This window comes from Miniopterus natalensis, chromosome 2 (genome assembly GCF_054644295.1).
Source record: "Miniopterus natalensis isolate mMinNat1 chromosome 2, mMinNat1.hap1, whole genome shotgun sequence".
Classification (NCBI taxonomy): domain Eukaryota; kingdom Metazoa; phylum Chordata; class Mammalia; order Chiroptera; family Miniopteridae; genus Miniopterus; species Miniopterus natalensis.
This window is the reverse complement of record NC_142082.1, coordinates 102,076,168-102,090,010: the sequence shown is the minus strand read 5'-3', so window position 1 is coordinate 102,090,010 and position 13,843 is coordinate 102,076,168. Positions and strand designations below refer to the sequence as shown.

General features: G+C 39.4%; 1 protein-coding gene across 2 annotated transcripts in view; it reads left to right on the top strand.

The window, feature by feature from the left end:
- Window positions 1-13,843, top strand: part of WASF3 (WASP family member 3) — a 116,704-nt gene that overhangs the window by 34,354 nt on the left and 68,507 nt on the right. For both annotated transcript variants that reach the window (XM_087814442.1, XM_087814444.1), the window contains exon 2: window positions 11,494-11,588. The gene's annotated coding sequence lies outside the window, so the exon portion shown is untranslated. The remainder of the gene's footprint in view (window positions 1-11,493; window positions 11,589-13,843) is intronic.

Sequence of the window (13,843 nt, the reverse complement as noted above, 5' to 3'; positions counted from 1 at the left end):
TATACTCTTAGGGGAGGTTTTATTAGCCTGTTTTACATATGGGGGGATTGAGGCCCAGTCAGTAATAACCTTCTCAGAGTCCCAAGCTTTTGGTGGTAGGTCCAGGTATGGAACTCAGATCTCTGATGCCCACACCTGTTCTTTTCCCTTTACTGTACAGCCTCTGGTCCCTAGAAAATGTCTCCTATAAGATAATAGTGGATGCCACTAGTTAAATGATTACTAGTTAATCAATAGGGTCAGAATTTATTTATTTATATTAAAAATATTTAAAATGTTGATATTATTGCAGGAGTCCCCCTCCACTGTCCCCCGCCTCCCACTACCTTAGTCTTTACCAAACTATTGTTCGTGTCCATGGGGTATGCATATATATTCTTTAGCTATTTCCTTTACCTTTTTTATCCAGTCACCTCCCACACGCCTTGCCTTGGGCACTGGCCAGTCTGTTCCATGTATTCATGCTTCTGGTTTCATTTTGTTCATCAGTTTATTTTATTTATTAGATTCCACACATTAGTGAGATCATATGGTATTTGTCTTTCTCTGACTGGCTTATTTCACTTAGCATAATACTCTCCATCCAGGTCCGTCCATGCTGTCCCAAATGGTAAGACTTCCCTCTTTTTTACAGCTGAGTAGTAGTCCATGGTGTATATGTCCCACAACCTTTTTATCCGCTTATCTGCTGATGGGCACTCGAGCTGCTTCAGGATCTTGGCTATTGTAAATATTGCTGCTTATGAACATAGGAGTGCACATATTCTTTCTGATTGGCACTTTGGGATTCTTAGGATATATTCCCAGAAGGGGGATTGCTGGGTCAAAAGGCAGTTCCATTTTTAATTTTTTGAGGAACCTCCATACTGTTTTCCACAGTGGCTGCACCAGTCTGCATTCCCACCAACAGTGTACTAGGGTTCCCTCTTCCCCACATCCTCGCCAGCACTTACTGTTTGTTGAGATTTGTTGATGGCAGCCATTCTGACAGGTGTGAGGTGCTACCTCATTGTAGTTTTTATTTGCATCTCTCTGATGATTAGTAACCTTGGCATTTTTTTCATGTCTCTTGGCCACCCGTATGTCCTTTCTGGAGAAGTGTCTGTTCAGTTCCTTCACCCATTTTTTAATTGGGTCATTTGTCTTACTGGTGTTGAGTTGTAAAGTTCTCTATGTATTTTGGAAATTAACCTCTTATCAGATATATAATTGGCAAATATGTTCTCCTATACAGTGGGTTCTCTTTTCATTTTGCTGATGGTTTACTTTGCTGTGCAGCTTTTTTTGCTTGATGTAGTCCCATTGGTTTATATTTTCCTGAGTTTCCCTTGCCCTGAGGGACATATCAGCAAAAATAGTGCTGCAAGAGGTGTCTGAGATTTTACTGCCTCTGTTTTCTTCTAGGATTTTTAGGGTTTGTGACTTACATTTAAGTCTTTTATTCACTTTGAGTTTATTCTTGTGTATGGTGTAAGTTGGCGGTCTAGTTTAATTTTTTTGCATGTACCTGCCCAGTTTTTCCAGCACCATTTAGCAGCTCTGAGTCAGCTCCTGCCTCCTGCCCTCCTCCAGGAGACGGAATTTAATGTTAGAAATATTTCAGTGGTAATGAGTTATTTTCCGGGTGATTGAATTTTTGTTCATTTTCTGGGTGGTGATAATGCTTTTTCCCTTGTTTTTGCCTTGTTTCATACGTAAGCTGCCGTGCAGTATTCTTCTGGTGCGTGTGAGCTATTCTTTCCTGATTACTTTAGATATAGTGTATGTTTGGCTTTGACTAGAGGCTCAGGAGAATCAAATGTAGACAGGTCGTAAAATGTGACTGCCCTGTTTGTCAGTCTTGTTTGAACACACTGCATCCCCTGTGGGTGGAAGTTTATGGAGACCCATTTGTTACAGTGGCTGCTGTTATTCTTTATCTTAGGGGGAAAAAATAACCAGAGTTACTAGTCAAATTGCACATGAAATCTTTATTTCAGGTTTATATGACATAGCTGGCTTTGAAATATATTTTGATTCTGGAGTATGTAAAAGTTGTCATGGAAATAAAAAAAAGACCTCTGCAATGCAGCATTTACATCTGCTGTTTCCATCTGATAATGTGCAGATTGCCTAAGTATTTTTGTGCATATAAGTAATAATTTTCTTTGTCCAGATTTGAGATTCAGCATATATAGTGAAACTAACCGGTAATCCTGATTTGGTTATGATCTATTTGACATCCTACAGGCTGTGATTGCTTACTGTATGGTATTTTAGCTTAGGTTGTCATCTTGTTTTGTATGAGTTTGAAGAGGAAGGATATAGGGTCATGAGGAGTGTAGTGACTGCTGCTGGTACCTGTGTTAATTTGTCTTTCTTTTGAAATAGCTGTGGAAATGCAGAACTCCAGGTATAAGCTGAAGGTAAAGAGGAAGGCAACATCCCTCATTTGGCCACTCATAGAAGGCTCAGCAGGGCCCTGTGCAGGGGCCTGGGTGGTACCCATGGTAGGGGTTGGACTGTGGTTGATGTGAATTTGGGTTAGAAAGTCAGGGTCAAGAGAACTGAGGCGGACCTGGAAGGTCAAGGCGTGTGTCCTGGCGTGAATGGAAACTCTGTGGATATCAGAATCAAGGCAGGTCATATCAGGAAATAAAAACACAGATTCTCCGGTGCTCAGGAACCACCATGCAGTTAGAAACCAGGGACAGTATTGGGTATGAAGAACAGCAGAGACTCAGACCAGTTAAAGGTGTAAAGCAGCTTTAACCATTGTAAAGAAAACCTGTTTTATTTATTTATGATGGGCGGGGAACAACTTCCAGGGTTTTCTAACCTAGTCACAGCTGGGAAGGTGGGCCCAAAGCTAAGAGTAATGGCCATAGTTGGGATGTGAGGTTCGGAAAAGAAAGACATTTGTCTACTTAATGATCCTTTGATAGGTGGCATTATAAACAGTAATTCAGTGTATGCCTATTATGTGTATGGTATTATTCTAGACATTAAGAAATATGAGACTGTATTTTTACCTTCAAGGGGCTTCTAATTGGGTTAAGAAGACAGAGCATATCCATGCAAAGATAAACCACAATGGAAAGGAGATTGTTGGACCTCACAGGGCTGATAGTCATCTTGAGTTCTGTTGCAGTTGGGAGGGAAAGGTGGGCTAGCTGGGCTGGGGTGGCCCCAGAGCACCCCGAAGAAGCTAGAGTGTGAGTCAGAGAAGAGCTGGGTTTGGAATACAAGGTGGGGCTTACAGTGAGGAGACTGTAGGTGAGTGCTTCTCCTACCTTTCCTTACTGTTTTACTCTTTCAGCCTGTTTCCTAATCTGTAAGACAGTTAAATTCCTACCTTTCTTGCCTGTGTCAGGGTTGTTGTGGAGCCTGAGATGGTTTATGTGAAAGCCCTTTGTAAATGGCACCTTGGATTCACATGTAAGTTGTTATTGATAATTTTGCATTTGCAGTAGAAAGCCTCTCGGCTAACAGCTTTGTTTTCATTCATCATATGTAAATGAGATTGTACCCTTACCATCGAAGGTGTTTAATGAAGAGCATGATTAGATGTAGAGGGAAAGTGTCCTAAGGTTTGGCTAAGGTTAGTGTATGTCTGTGATTTCACTTATAAACTTATAAATAATCAGTATTGAAAATTAATGTTCAATGTATACCTCAAGTGTTTTACATTTTTGGTCAATAAAAAGAGGAAATATATTTGAAGAGTAAGTTACTAAGCTGTGAAAAATAGGATTATATTTAGTAGCAAAATTACATGATGCTTCTCATTGTACATTCTAAAACAGATTATTTTTAGCATCTCTTCAAATCAGTGATGAATCCTAGTTACAGGATTCAGTAATTAAAGCAGAGAAAAATATGTATAGCATTGTATAGGCAAGAAACTCCTTTTACTTGTGTTGGATCTATTTCAAGGTTTTAACTGTTATCGTCAGATGGGGCCTCCCTGGAATCATTGGTTTGTCATCTTTGTGGGGTCACAAGCATTAGGAAAAGTGCCAGTACAGTTGCCGAGGACACAGTGTCCCACTTTTTAAGAAGGGAAGTTTAGAAAATTCTGAGATCTTGGGATTTCCTACTGGGTAAACTTGGACATCTATGTTATCTGCAGAATTCTGGAACATTCTTTCAAGGATCTCTGGGCCTACCTTATTTTTCTGTCCTAGAGTTCTTCCTGTAGATCAGGACCTCTGTCCCTCTGTCCCCGAATCTGTCCTGCCTGCTCATTTCTTTTCTCCATCCTCAGGCTGCCTCTGCTCTGAGTATTGTGAAAGAAACTGCCCGATGATTCCAGTAGATTGTTCCATAATGTTGCTACCCTGCTTTTTAAACACTTGCTCCTAGTCTGCAGTCTTTTCTCAGTTTGGAAGCCTTATTTTGTCTTAAGCAAGCTATTCTTTTATCTTTTTTATGCCCATTTGCACAAACTCTCATTACCTGGTTGAAGTTAAATGAGTGGTCCTTTGACCCAAATTCTCTTGCTCGTTGCCTGTGTGTAGCCCAGCACTTAAAGAGGTGACCACAGGGCCAACACGAGGTCACCGGACACAAGGCAGGTCCAACTTTTATGGTTGAAGTAGGTTAGGAAGATGCATTGTGATTTTTTTTTTTGAACTTAGCCATTCAGGAAAACTCACTTATTTGACAAATATTTTTTGAGCATTGCCTGTCTGTGTGCCAGACATTGAGCCAGGTACTAGGAATTAAAAAAGAGAAAATGAAAAAGATATTTCACAGTGAAAAGAAAGAGGAGTTAGGGGTCACAAGTATTAGGACTTATCAGCGGCTGCCCTGGGCCAGAACATTAAAACATTAAAAAAATGCTTAGTAGTCACATGTAGCAGAAACATCATACAACTGGATAATTCATTTTTCCTTTGAAAATAGATTCTGTTTACTATGAATTTCTGAACATTTCAACCTTTAAATTCTTGGGTGTCTTAGCAGTTCAGAACTTTTTGTTGTGGGTGAAAAACTGGGCAAATTTAAGAATAGAACTAAATCTGAATTTCTTCCATCACCTTGGTTTTAGGTTTTTGTGTGCCATTTTTGTTCACTCTTTGTTTTGTTCTGGACCCAACATTGATGGAGAGGTTGCTGTGAACCCCTTTCAGCTGCACCCCAGTGGGTGTCACGCTGTGGTATGAAACAGGTTGTAGTAGTGGTGGTGGCGTAGTTGTAGATAGTAGCAGTGATCTGTTCTTTATTGCTTATTTATCATGTGGATTAGCTCATTTAATTCTCACAGTTTCATTTTCCTAGTTCGGGGAAATTTATACTGAAATAAACCACCCGGAGTCTTACAGTGTGTCATTGAGGAAGCCAGTTTGACCTTGAGTCTGACTGGACAGCCCAGAGCATTATGACGTTTTGTTCTGCGCCTCTGGTTTAGTGGGCATAGATAAGGGGGTTGAGCTCTGCCAGGTAGCTGAGCAGTGCTCTGCCTCCAAAGTGACCATTGAGTCCACTTACTGGTCAGAAAGCGGCCTGGAGGCCTAGCCAGCAGGTGGCAGATGTAGGGAAATGCAAATGTGGAGGCATTCAGGGTGTGGCTGCAGCCTAAGAAGTGGCAGAGGCCACCCTGCCAAGGCAGCTGGCGCAGGGAGGGAAAGCCTGGGATCCTGTTCCCAGGAATTGGCCTTGGCTGCTCCGCAGCGGGGCAGAGAGGGGTCTTCCTAAGCAGGAGTGCGCCCAGCACAGCAGCATAGTCGGGCTGGAAGAGGAAACCAGTGGCACAGGCAGACACTGTGTTTGTGTGCTGCTTCCCCCAGGCCACATCTGATGCGTGCCTCCTGAAGGACAACCTGGAGAGCATCTGGGAAAGGCTGGCAGGACTGGAACATTTACCTCACCTTCACATACTTGAAAGTTGGGAGACTTGAAGGTTTCGATTTCACTGGGCAGAACAGAGAGCATTGGTTTGAAGTTATGAAGATGTAGACTTTACCTGAATATAAAGATAGCCTCATTTCAGTGTTTCTCAGTTCTTGGGGTTACACACTCATGAAATCCCTCCCCCTGAAGGGTGTTTAAACAAGTTTACAGGGATATGGTACAGGGGGCCCTGCACTAGATGGGGCAGGTCTCACAGCCCCTTCCAGCTCTTGTCTGCTGTGGGCCTGTGAGTTCCCTGGAGACAGGCGTGCAGAGACAGACATACTCTAGGTCATGAGCAAACTCTGAATCTGGGAACCTTTGGATCTCCTCATGATGTCCTCACATTTAGGGATCGTAATAGCATTTATCTTTATATTAACTTTGCATACTCCGTGCATCTCAAAGGACAGTAATCCTTTGAAATGCAAATTTTAATTATTTCCTCCAGTACTCCAAAAGGTTGTGGGTTTGATTCCCTGTCAGGGCACATACCTAGGTTTGCGGAGTTTGATCTCAGGTCTGGGTTAGTAGGGGAGGCAACTGATTGATGTTTCTCTCTCACATCGATGTTGCTTTCTCTTTCCCTTCCTCTCTAAAAATCAATAAAAAAATACTCAGGTGAGGATTAAAAAAGGAAAAAAAAGAAAATAGTGTTTTATGATCCTTGTATTTATGTCTGTAATAAATTATTTTTAAATGAACACATTACTCAAAACTGGGAGACTTTCTTCACCTGTGCTCTCATAGAATAGTTAATGAGTTTTCTCGGTGGTTAACCAACCGTGTACCTAGCTGAGATTGATGCCCCTGGGTGTTCCGCGGACCACGGCTAGCTGACATTCTTTTTGTCTGACTTGTAGTAGTGTCTGTTCTGCTGCTTGTTTTAGATTTCTCGTGCTTATTTACTCTTCCCCATCAGATAAAGCTTTCTGGGGGCTGAGACATTGTCTTACTACTTAACATTGTTTTGCCTCACCTTCTACATAAGAGCTCATATAGTGGGGCCAGTGAGTGTGTTCTTACAGGCTCTGGTTTAAAAGATGTGGGACTGTTCTAGCAATGGGAATTGAAGCTCAGATAACCAGCCTGAGAGGCCGAGGAGGGAAGCACAAAGGTTGCTGTTTTATTGCAGTGTTAGACATAGACTTCTTGCTAAACATATTCATATTAGACATTCTGGTGAGATATGTTTCTCTGAAGCCTAATGGAGCTACATTCTAAAGTGTCTAATAGTCTTGTAAACAGAGCTTTATATGCGAATAGGTGAGAACATTAATGCCATGATCTCATGGATAGAGAGGAACTTAGAATTTGAACCTGGTTAAGAAGGTAGCACTGGAAAATCAGGGTGTAAATAGATATCTGGGATATGTGTGAGTGTTGTAATTTGCTAGCTTCTCATTTGTAAAAACCGGAATTCAGAAGCTTAAGAGAGATGACAAGGACCAAAATAGTAAACAAATCTTAATGCACTCAGATTAGGATAATATTGGCAGATTAACAATGTGTCATTTGGACACAACCTGTTCTCAGGTTAAAGGTTTTCATATCACAGAAATTTTTATTTCATATTGACATTGAATATTGTGGATAACTAAGATTAAAGGGCATATTACTAGGGAAAACTTTATTATCATTGACCTTTTAAAATGATCTATAGAGTAAAAGAAGACATTTCATGAGATAAATTCAGTCATTTCTCTCGACAGAGGACACAGACATGTAACCTGAATGTAAACTGAACTGCTTAGGAGGTAAATGGTCTGTAGTGCATTTGAAATGACCTGAACTCATCATAAAGCTCTCTGGTCTCCTCCCCTCCCCTCCCCTCCCCTCCCCTCCCCTCCCCTCCCCTCCCCTCCCCTCCCCTCCCCTCCCCTCCCCTCCCCTCCCCTCCCCTCCCCTCCCCTCCCCTCCCCTCCCCTCCCCTCCCCTCCCCTCCCCTCCCCTCCCCTCCCCTCCCCTCCCCTCCCCTCTTTCCCTTTCCCTTTCCCTTTCCCTTTCCCTTTCCCTTTCCCTTTCCCTTTTTCTTTTTCTTTTTCTTTCTTTTCTTTTCTCTTCCTTTCTAGAAACAGACATATTTTACTAGACAGGTATTTATCCTGGCTTGATTATTGTTGGTCTGTGATTATTCCCTAACTTATGACTTGCTGTGGTTTCATGATAGATTTGTTTTTGTTTTTTTTTTTACACTAACATAAGGAATTTTAATTTCGAGGTACTATTTAAGAATTGGACTTCGGTCTGGAGATAGCATGAGCACATTTTGGTGCCACCATATTGAGGACCTTATTTGAACCCTGAATGAGCAAGGATAGGTACCTGGGATTTTAAAGGGAGGAGTTCTTAAATATCAACCAGTTTTTCCTTTCTTCATTACTTGTTCGTTAATTTTTTTCAACAAATATTTGAGTGTCTGTATGCTCTTCATCGTGGTAGTCTTTTCTTAGATACTGGTAATAGCCCCTTCCACTCATTATCTGAAGCTGGAAACCTTAAGAGCTGCAATGTCCTTTACAATAGCTGCTAGCCACAGGTCACTATTTAAATTAACATTAATTAAAATGAAATAAAAAATTCAGTTCCTTAGTCACACCAGCCAGATTTCCAGTGCTCTGTGTGGCTGGAGGCCGTTCTGTTGGACATTGTCTATCTAAGCTCTCTATGGAACCTGCCCATTATTGCAGGGAATTCAGCCAGACCGAGCCGCCTTAGTGTTCTTGACTCCACCCTCTCGCCTCTCAGCATCCCATCCGCTTCATCAGCCAGCACCTATGTTTTAGGTCTTCATCTCCTGTCATCTGAATTAAGGCTCCAGTGTTAACAGGGCTCTGAATCCTTTCCTGCCACACCCTGTCACCAGTGGCAACTGTGCCTTCCCCTGTGCTCTCTTGATACCGTGCATATACCTTTACCACATTGAGTGCTAATCCCTTGTTTGTACGACTTTTCTTTATGGTGGACCGAGAGGTTCTTGGGGGTGCAGGATTGGATTTTGGTGTTCCAGGGCAGGGCCACACATAATGCCTGACACATTACCACAATAAAATAAATGTTTATTGAGCAAATAGAGCATTGAGAATGGGTGGGTGAAGGAGGTTGAACCAGGTTGCATTCTGAAGGCAAGAGACAATTCAGATGCATGAAAACTAGAAAAAAAGAGGGCATTCTTGTGTGGGGAGCATCATGGATGCAAGCCCATTTGTAGGAAATTGCAGGGCAGCTCTGCTCCTACACTAGCCACAGAGGAGCTTTCTCAGCAATACTCAGAGCTTAATTGTGGGACATAAACAGAATTTGAATTCTGGTTTTGCATATAAATGTGTTTCCCTGTGCTTGCTAACATGACACCTCTTAGTAGAAGTGCTGGGTTTCACACTTAATAACCTTAACCTGTAACTTCAGAGGAGTTAAAAATAACTCTGCCCTGTAAACTTAGGCAACACACTCACAAAATTCAGTTAATTCTTTAAGACCTTTATGGCTATACTTTTATAACTAAAACTATATAAATATAGGCTTATGACTTATGTTAGACATGTTAACAGCACTTTAGGGAAGAAAAATGCATGTGTGCATGTCCAAAAGGAGGCCATCTAACATGGTAATTAAAAAGCAACTGCAGCTAGACAGACTAATCCTGACCCTTCCTCTTCCAAGCTATGTTATCTTGGGTAAGTCACCTTCCGGTCCTCAATTTCCCCCTTTTTATTTATGTATTTATTTATGTATTTATTTCTATTTTTAAAATAGATCTTTATTGGTTTCAGAGAGAGAGGAAGGGAGAGGAAGAGAGAGAGTTGAAACATCAGTGGGGAGAGTGATCGATTGGCTGACTCCTGCATGCCCCTGACTGGGGATCGAGCCTGCAACCTGGGCTTGTGCCCTGACCAGGAATTGAACCACGATCTCGATCTCCTGGATCCTAGGTTGATGCTCAACCGCTGAGCCACGTCCGGCCGGGCAATTTCCTCCTTTTTAAATGGATATGTTACCTGCCCTGTGAAGATTAAGTTAAATGTAAAATATATGTCACATGTTAGTACTATGCTTAGTCCTGAGTAAAGCATTCACCAAGTAATAGCTAATAACAAAATAATAGTTACATAGCCTTTCACAAAATGGGAAAACTCATAGTTGTGTGTGTTACCCAAAGGAATAGTTAGCACATGTTGCTAAACATAAACGGTCATCCAGAAAGTACAGTCAGCTGGATATAACCATCTCTAAAGTGAAGTATATAGTGTTGGTTACTTTCAAAATCATGCAAATAAGATGATATGGGAGAAGTAAAATTTGGCCTGGATCATCTAAAACCCAGAGACAATTCTCTGTATTTGGAAATAGGTGATCACTTATGCAAATTATTGGGAAAAACTTACTTTTTCCTTTTTATTCTGTATAATCAAGAGAGTACCCTATAGCTGCTCCTAAGGAAGGGGAAGAAAATGATGTGCTACTTTTAATTTTAAATAAGCAAACTAGTAGTACGTGCATAAATTAGAGTGTCATTGAATGATCTGTTTTTTTCATACTTTCAAATAGATATTGACAGTCTTGACTGTGTGGTTCTCATTATGTAAACGCCTACATATAATTCATGCATGTCCAGATAGTTCTCATTAGTAGACTGAAAGCTGCTTTTCTTCCCTATGGAAATTGCTCACTTTTCCCTTCTTCTGCCTACGGCCTTTCCCTAGGCTCACTCCTCCGCATCTCTGTTGACTTCCCCTGAGCTGTTTGATATACCCCACCTCATTTTTGGTGCCATGTTCTTGCTTTTGAGCATCTACCTTATTATAATTAGTCACATTCATGAGACTGAGTTCTTTCATGAGCATGCATTTCCTCATTTGTTTTTGTGTTTAAGGGGGGCTGACATATGCAACACACTGGGTAGTTTTGCTGAATGAATAAGTGCTTAGTCACTAAATTTTTCTTGTCTGTGTTCTTCTAAGTAAACAGCAGCTCTCTTTAGGGAGGAAACTATATTATAGTTTTTGGTACCTCACAGCTCCAGCACATGGTAAATGATGTCAGATTGCTCTATATAGGTTTGCTGATAATATTAGTTATCCTGGAAACACTTTAAAGGGTCAATTCAGCAGATTTCAATATTTGTTACTATTTTATCCTCATACTGTGTACTATTAAAATATGTATATAGTGATTACCAAGATTTTTAGTGAATTTAAATATTTTTGTGTGATATTAATACAAATGCTCATATCTGTTAGAGTTCTTGTGTGAAGGATCAGTATTCAAGTCATTGTGGGCAGTAACTGAACCTGAAATGTATGGGTTTTTGATGGGTAAATGAATTAAGCATTTTAGTTGAATAAACTTTAATGTGCTTGGCTTTTTATTTTTCTGTTCCTTGGCTATTATTTACTATGATTTCTTGAAGTTAATTTTAGAGCTTACTCGGGCCTAGGAGTTGGAATTATCCAGGACTTCACATACCTTATTAGCTCTTTGCTTTAATTTAAAAAGAGCTACTTCCAGGGTTAGTGCTCCCTTGATGAAGTTATTGAAATGTGAAATTTGAATTTAAGACTTTGTTGAAGACTTGAATGCATTTTGCTTGCCAGTATTTAATTTTTTTTTTCTTTTTAGTTTTAATTTTGATTGCTGTTACTATTGATACCTGAGCCAAAGTGGTGATGCCGCCTGAGGGAAATTTCTGCAACCCCTAAGTCAACACTTATACGGTAAGAGTGTGTGTCTTTTACCCTTAAAGCCATCTAATTTCTATAATGTTATAGTTTAGAATTTTAACTTGAAATAAAATAGGATAAAATATTTTAATATTTCAAAATATTAAATATTATTTTAATATATTAATATTAAGAAATAATATTTTAGAGCTTTAGATGCTAATCAACAGTAAGAATTTGAAAGAAAATTTGATACATTAATTTCATATTAATTTTTATATGAACAACAAATATGACTACATATTTTATTAAACCGAGGTCTCATTTTCCTCCCTGTGTATTTTGCCTATTTCCTTTATTTCCTGGGGTTTAACCAGTTCTTTATTATCTGATCCTTGTTAATAATGAATGGGTGTGAGAAGTCAAGATGATAAAACTTAAGCCTGCTCAATTTTTACTGGAGCTTACTCTGAATCGATGTGGTGATTCCAACAATGGTTAACATGAGGTTTTGACTTATTTAAGGATTTAAATGATCTATATTGCTCTGCCTTGAGGGTTAATTCAAGAGTAATGAGACAGAGCAGACTAATAAGACAAGTTATTTCTTTGAGCTTTACTTTCCTCACGTATAAAATGCCATCATTTGTCTTGCATGTTTTATAGAGTTGTAAAAACCAAATAAGATGATGTATGTGGAATTGTCCTTTTTTCCCTTTTTTTGGAAGGGTAGAGGGAGAATAACAAAAAAGTTTTGAGATGGATGAGAGAGAACATATTGCTTTTAATATCCTTTAGAGCAGCAGTGGGGAACGTCTGGCCCGTGGGCTGTATACGGCCTGTGAAATCATTTGGTCTGGCTCTGCCAAGGCAGCTGTAGGTGGGACTCAAAATTCAGTAAATCTAGGCGCTTTTTTCATAGCTATTTTTTTTTTATTGTTGAAAGTATTACAGATGTCCCCTCCCCCCCCCATTGATCCCCTCCACCTGGCACCCCCCCCCCATCACCCAGGTCTTCTCCACACTATTGTCTATGTCTATAGGTCATGTATATATGCATCTAAGTTCTTTGATTAATCTTTCCCTCTACCCCCACTCCCCACCCCTACCTTCCCTCTGAAATTTGTCCAACTGATCCATAGTTCTATAGCTCTGTATCTATTTAAGTTGATAATTTTGTGTGGCCCAAGAATGATGTTATAAATATCCAAATGGCCCTTGGCATTCAGAAAAAAGGTTCCCCACCCCTGCTTTAGAGGAAAGGATGATAGAAGACTTGATCTCTAATCCTATCCTGTTGACCTTGGGAATATCATTACATTAATTTATTGTTGGAAAAGTGAGTTTAATTTCCATAATTTTACTTTGCAGATAATTTTTCAGGAATATATCTGTATTCTTTTACTACAATAATTAAGCAAGAAATCAGTATCAGATAACTGGGAATATAAATATTTTGAAATTAAATACATCATTTTGAAAATCCCATGGGTCAAAGAGGAAGTCTCAAGGGAAACTAGAAAATATTTTGATTTGAATGAAAATGAAAATACAGCATATCAAAATTCATGGTATATACCTAAAGCAGTTCTGCAAGTGGGGAAATTTAAGGGCTTATATTAGAAAACAGAAGTTTTAATTTACACTTTCACTTTAAGAAATTAGAAAACAAAGATCAAATTCTACCCAGAGCAAGCAAAGGAAGAAAATAAAAAGCAGAAGTCATTGAAATAGAAAACAGGAAAACTAGAAAAAAAATCAGTGAAATCAGAAGCTGGTTTTTTTATGAGATTCATAAAATTGATAAACCTATAGTCACACTAATTAGGAAAAAGAGAAGAGAGAGAGGACAGAAATTTCTAATATCAGAAAAGAGACTATCAATATAAACCCTGCAGATAATAAAAGGAAAGTAAGGGAATATTAGTGGTCATATCAGTTGGTGCTGCATATTTGGTATGGCAGAGTGATATAGTAGAGGGAGTGCAGTTAATAGAAAGTCTTAGGTTCAAATGCTAAAAAAAATATAGTCTTAAGCTTTTGAGCAAAACCTACTTAAAATCCTGATCCTCATTCCTATCATTTGTAAAAAAGGATAATAATCTTTAGTTCCAGCTTTATTGAGAAATAATTGATATACATCACTATATGTAAGGTGCACAGCATGATGGTTTGATTTACATATATTGTGAAATGATTATCAAAATAGGTTCAGCTAACATCGATCTTCTCATATAGATATAATAAAAATAAAGAAGAAAAGAAAAAAGGAAAAAAAAATTCTCCTTGTGATATGAGCTCTTAGGATT